This window comes from Tupaia chinensis, unplaced genomic scaffold (genome assembly GCF_000334495.1).
Source record: "Tupaia chinensis unplaced genomic scaffold, TupChi_1.0 Scaffold000009_1, whole genome shotgun sequence".
NCBI classification, from domain to species: domain Eukaryota; kingdom Metazoa; phylum Chordata; class Mammalia; order Scandentia; family Tupaiidae; genus Tupaia; species Tupaia belangeri.
In genome coordinates, this window is record NW_006159439.1 from 3,934,235 (window position 1) to 3,941,980 (window position 7,746).

Below are 7,746 nucleotides of genomic sequence, written 5' to 3' on the forward strand. Positions count from 1 at the left end.
CATCTCTTGTATAGGATATTCTTGGAAAATCTGTGTGTGTGTGTGTGTGTGTGTGTGTGTATCCTAAATCTAATAGCAAAACAATAAAAGATTAAATGTGACACCTTTTATAAAGCAACTGGCTTAGACTCATAAATATTGTCATGTCATGAAAGACATTATGAAAATAAATATACATATATATATATATATATATATATATATATATACAGACATACACATTAGTATACACACATATCGACCACATATTGAATATTCTGCATACATATTATATATACATATATTATATATATATTTAGCATATTGTTACATTATATTTCACTTTTTTTTTTGGAGAGGTTTTCACTATAGGGCACGTGCGCTTGCCAGACAGACAGAGAGAGACATAGAGACAGAAAGCGAGAAATCACCCCCCAGGGGGGATGGTCACGCCGCAATCCCTTCTCCTCCATTCTCCTCTCAGGATCTTGGGCACGCATGCACACGCGCCTGGCGTGAGTTTTAAGCTACTGGGTCCAGGACGCAAACCACAGTCGACTACGTGGGAGTCCAGCGACATAGCCATTTCGCTAACTGCTGGTTCCCTTGTATTTCACATTTATTTACAATGTTAAATATTTTGGAGGTGATCATGGCATGGCAGTAACAGAGTTCTAAAATGTTTAATGGTAAACTACTTTGGAATTATTTAAGAAGAATGAAAATGATACAGAGACTAAATGTATCAAAAATGTGGCAGGTTGTTAACAGTATGTGAACGTATGTGAAGGATATACAGGTGTTTAATACACCATTCCTTTGATTTTTGTGCAGGTAAATCATTCTTAAAAATATTGGAAAGCTAAACACTTTAAAGTAAAATAAAATGTCAACTATTGATGTCATTTTTCATACTATATTGAATTGTGTTCTTTAAGCATACAATATTTTTTAGAATCATAGTCTTAATATAATTTATAGATTTAATTGGCCATATTCTCTTGATCTCTCTCTTGTTCACCCCCCTCTCCACACACCTACCCCACAGTAGAACTTGAAATGTACACCATTCTAATCTTGTTTCACTTCTTCACTCTCAAGGGTGTTGATTGATTCTGCTGATTAGAGAAAAAAATAAAGGCAGGTGGTTCTTTTGTCTTAGTAAAGAATACCTACTTAGTGGGAACCAGCAGTTAGCGTAATGGCTATGTCTCTGGACTCCCACGTAGTCGACCGCGGTTCGCGTCCAGGACCCGGTGGCTTAAAACTCACGTTGGGCGCATGTGCGTACGTTCCCAAGATCCCGAGAGGAGAATGGAGGAGAACGGATTGTGGTGTGACCATCCCCCCTGGGGGGTGATTTCTCACTTTCTGTCTCTCTGTCTGTCTCTGTCTGGTGAGCGCACGCGCCCTATAGCGAAAACCTCTCCAAAAAAAAAAAAAAAAAAAGAATACCTACTTACCTACTTAGTCAAAAAAATAATGCACTTTCTGAAAGCTAAGCATCACATATAAGGCAATTAGCAGAATCTGAACTATCAGCCTTGATTATAATTAATGCTATAATTCACAACCTCTCAGAAAAAGAGGTTCATTATGGAGTGTTCAGATCGAAGTCAATGAGTATAGGAAAGTGTGCTACTGTGACAGCGTACAATCCTGTCACTCAGTCAGTCCATGTAAAACAAAGGTATGCAGGAGTTCCCTTCTCTTCTCTTGGCATTAGTCATTATTGGTCCATGTCAGGGCTGAGTACTTATGCACTTGAGTGCTCATTTCACTTCTCCAATACCATGTATACTTTCAGTTCACAGCATGACTTGACGTTTAAATGTAAGGACCTCAAAACTCTTCTGAGTTAATCTGTCTATTAAAATTGGGTTAAAGAAAAGATTCTTAATGAATTTTAATACATAGCATTATTTGTTTATTGTTCAACCTAAAACCTGGTTTTTTACCCTTTTAGTGCTCCAAAAATAGCATTATTCTGCAAAAATGTAGCAGTTTAGATACCTCACTCTGTTTATGTATGTCTCAGTACCTAAATACTGAAAATGTACGACAGTTCAAAATATTTTAAAGCAATTGAAAGGCATTATCATTGCTTTGGATATCCTACTACCTGCACATTTCCTTTTATTGTGAGAGAAACATTCTGCCTAAACTTTATATATTAATAAAAAATGTATATACCAGGATAAGAGAATTTTACAATCAGAGAGTAGGAAAATGATATTTTTCAATCATAATATCTTAAATTATACTAAAAAATTTCCTAGTGAAACATTAAAAAATGTACCATTTTTGATTATGTATTGGAGTTTTTTTTTTTCTTATTTTTTAAGGGCCTTAAATGCTAGCAAATATACATAGTTTTAATAATACTCAATAATATTTTTATTAATACTACTAGGGGCCTTGGAGCTTTTTCTAACTTTAAATACAATTGTCCATGAAGAAGCCTAGGCAGTGTAAGTGTTCAGTGTTGTGTTCAATTCTATGTTTTTTATGGTATTAAGGAAAGAAAACATCTTGACATCCCTAATATAAGTCTTTTCAAGATGAAGAAGCCGTCATTAATTTTTTTTTTTAAAGAAGAGCTGAAATTACTTACTACATTGGATGGCATTCAGTCAGCGGTCTACAACAATAATGACTGTCTAAGTCTTGCAGAGAAATGAATTATCAATAAAAGATTGTGTATCAATGAAATGTGTACCATTGTGATAGGTCTGAATGTGGGGGATCCTGAATTACTGTGTGCCACATATTCCATTGATTAAGTCCTTACTTTGCAAATAATTTGACTAGATACATGCAACTTCTTCTGCTACTATATTTGTTACTATAATGTTTAGTTAATTCACTCAAAATTATAGGATTCAATTACCATCATACCAGCATGTACTTAGGCATCGACTCAAACATTGTTTTATGTTATGTTACCTAATTTTCATTCAAATTTCAATTATTTTCATTAGGGCATGTGAATTAATTAATCTAGTTTTAAAATTCACTAGAGAAGTCTGTCTTCCTAGGTTTAGTTTCTGCAGTTTTGTGTGGTCAGTAATGGTAAAACATCAATAATCTATATTTTCATTCATTCTTAAAACAAAACAAGATGTTCTCTTTTGTCCCTTGACATTGCTAATACTAGTATGTTTTTGACTTGCAAATTTACAGTTCCTCTCAGTGCTTTGTTGGTAGATCAAAAATAAGATGCTGCAAGTTAGATCTTGACAAATTATAAGGTTACTCTTTGTTCCTTCCTGATTTGTTGTATCTCTGACCTGTTACTCTTTCTTAATTGTCAGATAAAAGATTTTTGACAAATGAATCATGAGAATATATTTAAATATGTGTATATATGTCCTGAAATAATATTGCCAAACTATGACACTGTCACAAGTATCACAATAAAGTAATTAACGATTTCTTTATCTCAAAATGCTAATTTTCAGAACGGCCTCATTTTAGAATTCATCTCTGAATCTTTTTATTATTTTTTTCATTTGTTATTATCTTTTGCATCATCAACAATCCAATGTAGATACAGGTACCAAATAGTTCATGGATAGAGAATTATATTATAAAATATTTATTTTATTTATAAAAATGAATAGATTATTAACAGCCACTTCAAATAATTATCTGTCAGTTAAGTGTTAAGTATCTTAATTTTTTATTGAAATGTGGTAGAAAACCACTGGAAATTTTTTTTTTTTGGAGAGATTTTTCGCTATAGGGCGCGTTCGCTCGCCAGAGAGAGACATAGAGACAGAAAGTGAGAAATCACCCCCTAGGGGGGATGGTCATGCCGCAATCCCTTTTCCTCCATTCTCCTCTTGGAATCTTGGGCATGCACACACACGCGCCCGGTGTGAGTTTTAAGCCACCGGGTCCAGGACGCGAACCACAGTCGACTACGTGGGAGTCCAGCGACATAGCCATTACACTAACTGCTGGTTCCCAACCACTGGAAATTTTTAAAAATTATTTTATTGAACTTTTGTTTATTCATTCATTCATTCATTCATTCATTCGTTTTTAATTTGAGCGCAGAGAGACAGAGTGAGAGAGAGAGAGAGAGAGAAAGTGAGAATGCAAGCTGCCAGGTTTAGCACCTGAAGCATGGTCAGCTATGTGAGAGTCCAACACGCTTAATCACCATATCACCTGCCGGCCCCTGGAAATGTTTTGAGAATTTTTGCCTGTCTGTGACCAAAGAGTGTTCAGATCAAAAAATAATTTAATAGGCACCAGTTTCAAACAAAATTTACACTGTTGACTGTACAGATGAGCCAACTGAAAGACAAGAAAGAGGGTTGAGATTTTATGTTTTCATATCCAGTTGAACATGAAATGGTTATTTGGTTTCTTGTAGACAAAATTATTTAAGGGTTATGAACTGGCAGCAGAATAGGTTTACCTTCAACATTACCTACTAGTCTCTTTTGCGTTTGACATTTTAAATCTGCTTCACGGTTCTCTTTTCCCTACTTGGTCATCGATGACATTTGAGTTTGTAAACTGTGTCCTCTGAATGCTGTGTAATGCCAAACAACTGTTCATAATGTTGCTTCAGTGTGTCTTTTTTAACTGCCTTAACTATGGTTTTCCTGTCATATAAACAGAGCCTCACTCCCCAGCATTCCAAGAGCAATCCTTACAAGCTTTACTTAGTTACTTCATGTCACTTTTTAGAAAGTAATTTCTAAAAGATCAAAATAAATGTACTGCATATGCAACTGCAATACAAAAAGTACATATCGGTTAAAACTAAAGAATAAAAACATGAAGGAAAATTTCCAACCTGTTAACTGGTCTTATCCAAAGCTAGGACAGTTCTCAGTCTTAGTGATTTTGTTCCCTCAATGTGGCTGACACAACTGGAAGGGGACTGCTTCTGGCATCTCATGAGTTAATTTGAAGACTTCTGAAAGTGCTACAATTTTTATACAGGACAGTTCCTTCCTGACCCTAAGAGTTACAGACTCAAAATGTCAACAGTGCTGAGGTAAATAATACAAAGTAATTTATTACATTTGCCAAGTATCTAACCTTCAACTCAATTCTTGAGACAAACAAAAAAAGGTAAAATTCTTCTCTAAACTGACCATCTGTGCAAGAAGAATAGAGCAATATATAGTTAATAAGAAGACAATCATTCTTTATATTCCAAATAGTTATGTTAAATTAGTAAGGTAGATTTAGCCTTCAAGAATAGAAACATTGCATTTCCTTAGAAGTATGAAAGACAATAAATACTGCTGTTGTTGGCTTAGCTGCTCAAAAATGCCAACACTACTGTAGCTCCCTGTGATTTGCCTCACAAATTCAAGATCACTGCTAACCCTTCAGTTTTTACCATTGATAACTCCCTTAATACTAATTATGATTTTTCAATAATTAAAAAGATCTATGTATATACAGTCATGACATTTGTAAAATAAATACAGTTTTGTTTATTTTCCTTATACCACAATGGTTGTAAAGGTTACAAAACGTGAGGAAAGGCTGGGGACGTAACAGTAGGAACCATCCTCCTTTATCAAGAAAAAGTTTCCCAGAACCCCTCAGCCTTCTGTGGTTCGTTTTGATGGCTAGACGTAGGATAGGGAAGCACTTACAGTACTAAGATTTTACACTGGAATAGAGAGGTGACCATAAAGAAGAGTTAAGAGTGTGTTGAGGCTGTCAACAAAAAACAGATACGTATTGTGCTATAGTTTATGAAAGGAACCAAGAGTGTGTTTAACTGGAAAAGAAGGTGAATATGAATTATATGCAAATGCTTATCTAAAATGAATGATATAGTGGATACCATCAAGATAACTTCCTACACAGGCATTGTGAACTCAAAGCTTGACAAATTCGCAATCACAGAAAGCATTGCAACTTAGTTCTTAACCTGAAGCAAAAATGAAAGGGTGAAAATATATGTTGAAATGCTACATATTTACTTTAAAATAAGCATTGGAATCAACTCATCTTTCAAGTAATATTTATATTTTTCCTGAAAGTCACACAAACACAATTTTTTCTAATAAAACTGAACCGAATAATTAATATTAACTAAATGTGTATATATTAGATATACCACCTAGTTAATTATCTTGATTTGAAACCAAACGACTCGTGAACAAAAAGCTCAGAAAGTTCTAAGACAAGCACGCAGTTCTATGTCTAGCTCTTTCCTTATGAAAACCAACAGTCTTATTTCTGCATTTTGCTGTACGTGTGTGTCTTGATTTCTGTATCTCAGGTAAAACATCTCATCTCAGCATCCACCTGGCATAGGTTACTACTCAGTGGAATAACATCTGTAATGACTCAAAAGAAAAAAAAAATAAAAAAAGAAGATGATAAAGGTCGTAGGCACTGTTAGGAGTCTCACTCCCACAGGCGATACAGGTTCTGCAATAGCAAGCAAAGTTGCCTGACAAGACTCACATTACTGATGCCTCCTTTGGTGTTGCTATGGCCTTTGTTGCTAGGGAACTACCCAGTCAAAATCATTTCCTGAAGGAATGGCCTGGTATTAGTGCTGAATCATGACCTGAGAAGAGGAGTAATATTATTTAATACTTCCCACAGGCTACCAATCCATGGTCTTCTTTCAGTTCAGCCAGATTGAAAAAGGAAAAGGGAAAAAAAAGAAGAAAAAGAAAAAAAAAACAGGAAAAGTCAATTTGAGATTGTCTCAAGTAAGACATTTGTGTGCCGTGGTGCTAAAACATTTTATATTTAAGACTGTCATTCCTTGTAAATTTTACAATTACAAAATTTAGAATTAAAAATAATGCCACAAAGACTGTTTGACATAACATTTATGTCAAGATATCATGTCATATCTAAAGAGTGCTTAAATTAAAACAAGAAAATAGACAGATAAAGGTATATCTGCAATTAGCTATCTAATAAATAATTTAAGTTAAACTTATTAATTATAGATTCATGTTAGCATCACAAAAGAGCTCTCCTATTTATACTTGATAATGTAAACATTAAAAGAAACCTCCTTTTTAAAAATTCATACTCTGATTTTACAGATCTTTCAAATGAAACATGGTTTCATCTTGTGATTTTTAGTTCACTGTGAAATTGTCCATTATGTGTATGTTTTCCAACGTGAAATTTATCATAACCATAAAGGATAATTAGCAACTAGTCACCCGATAAGAAATATTCAAAACAAATTCGGAGAACTGAAACTCATGAACTTTTCTATACATGTCATAAATTTTAACTCATAATTCTTCAAACATAATTATATTTTATGTCATTTTAATTGTCATTTTGCACAGTAGTCACTAAACAATGTCATAGACTAAGAAACTCTGGCTTGAAAGTCTTCTTCAGAGTTTCTGAATTTTATTGCGGCTTCCACAACCAAGACACTTTTAGTGAACACGATCATAACTTTACAACAGAAGAAAATTGTTTTTCCTTCCTATGTTTTCTTTTAAAAAATAAGCTAATCTGTGTTTGTGCATTAGGGCTACTGAATATATTTGTCAAGATCAGTGAAGATAATTTAGAGAAAAACTTAGGTCAGCAAAGGTTCCTTCCATTAGGACTCCAGCATTGTGCTGGTATGTCCTATTATTTGTGTTACCACTGCTGACCTAAATAAGCATTCTTATGCAGAGAAAATATTAGAGCAAGACCGTTTACACATATTCTGGAAACAGGATATATTAGCAAAATTTTAAAAATCTTAGCCAGCCTGAAATTAAAAAAAAAGAAAATACTAAAATACTTTGA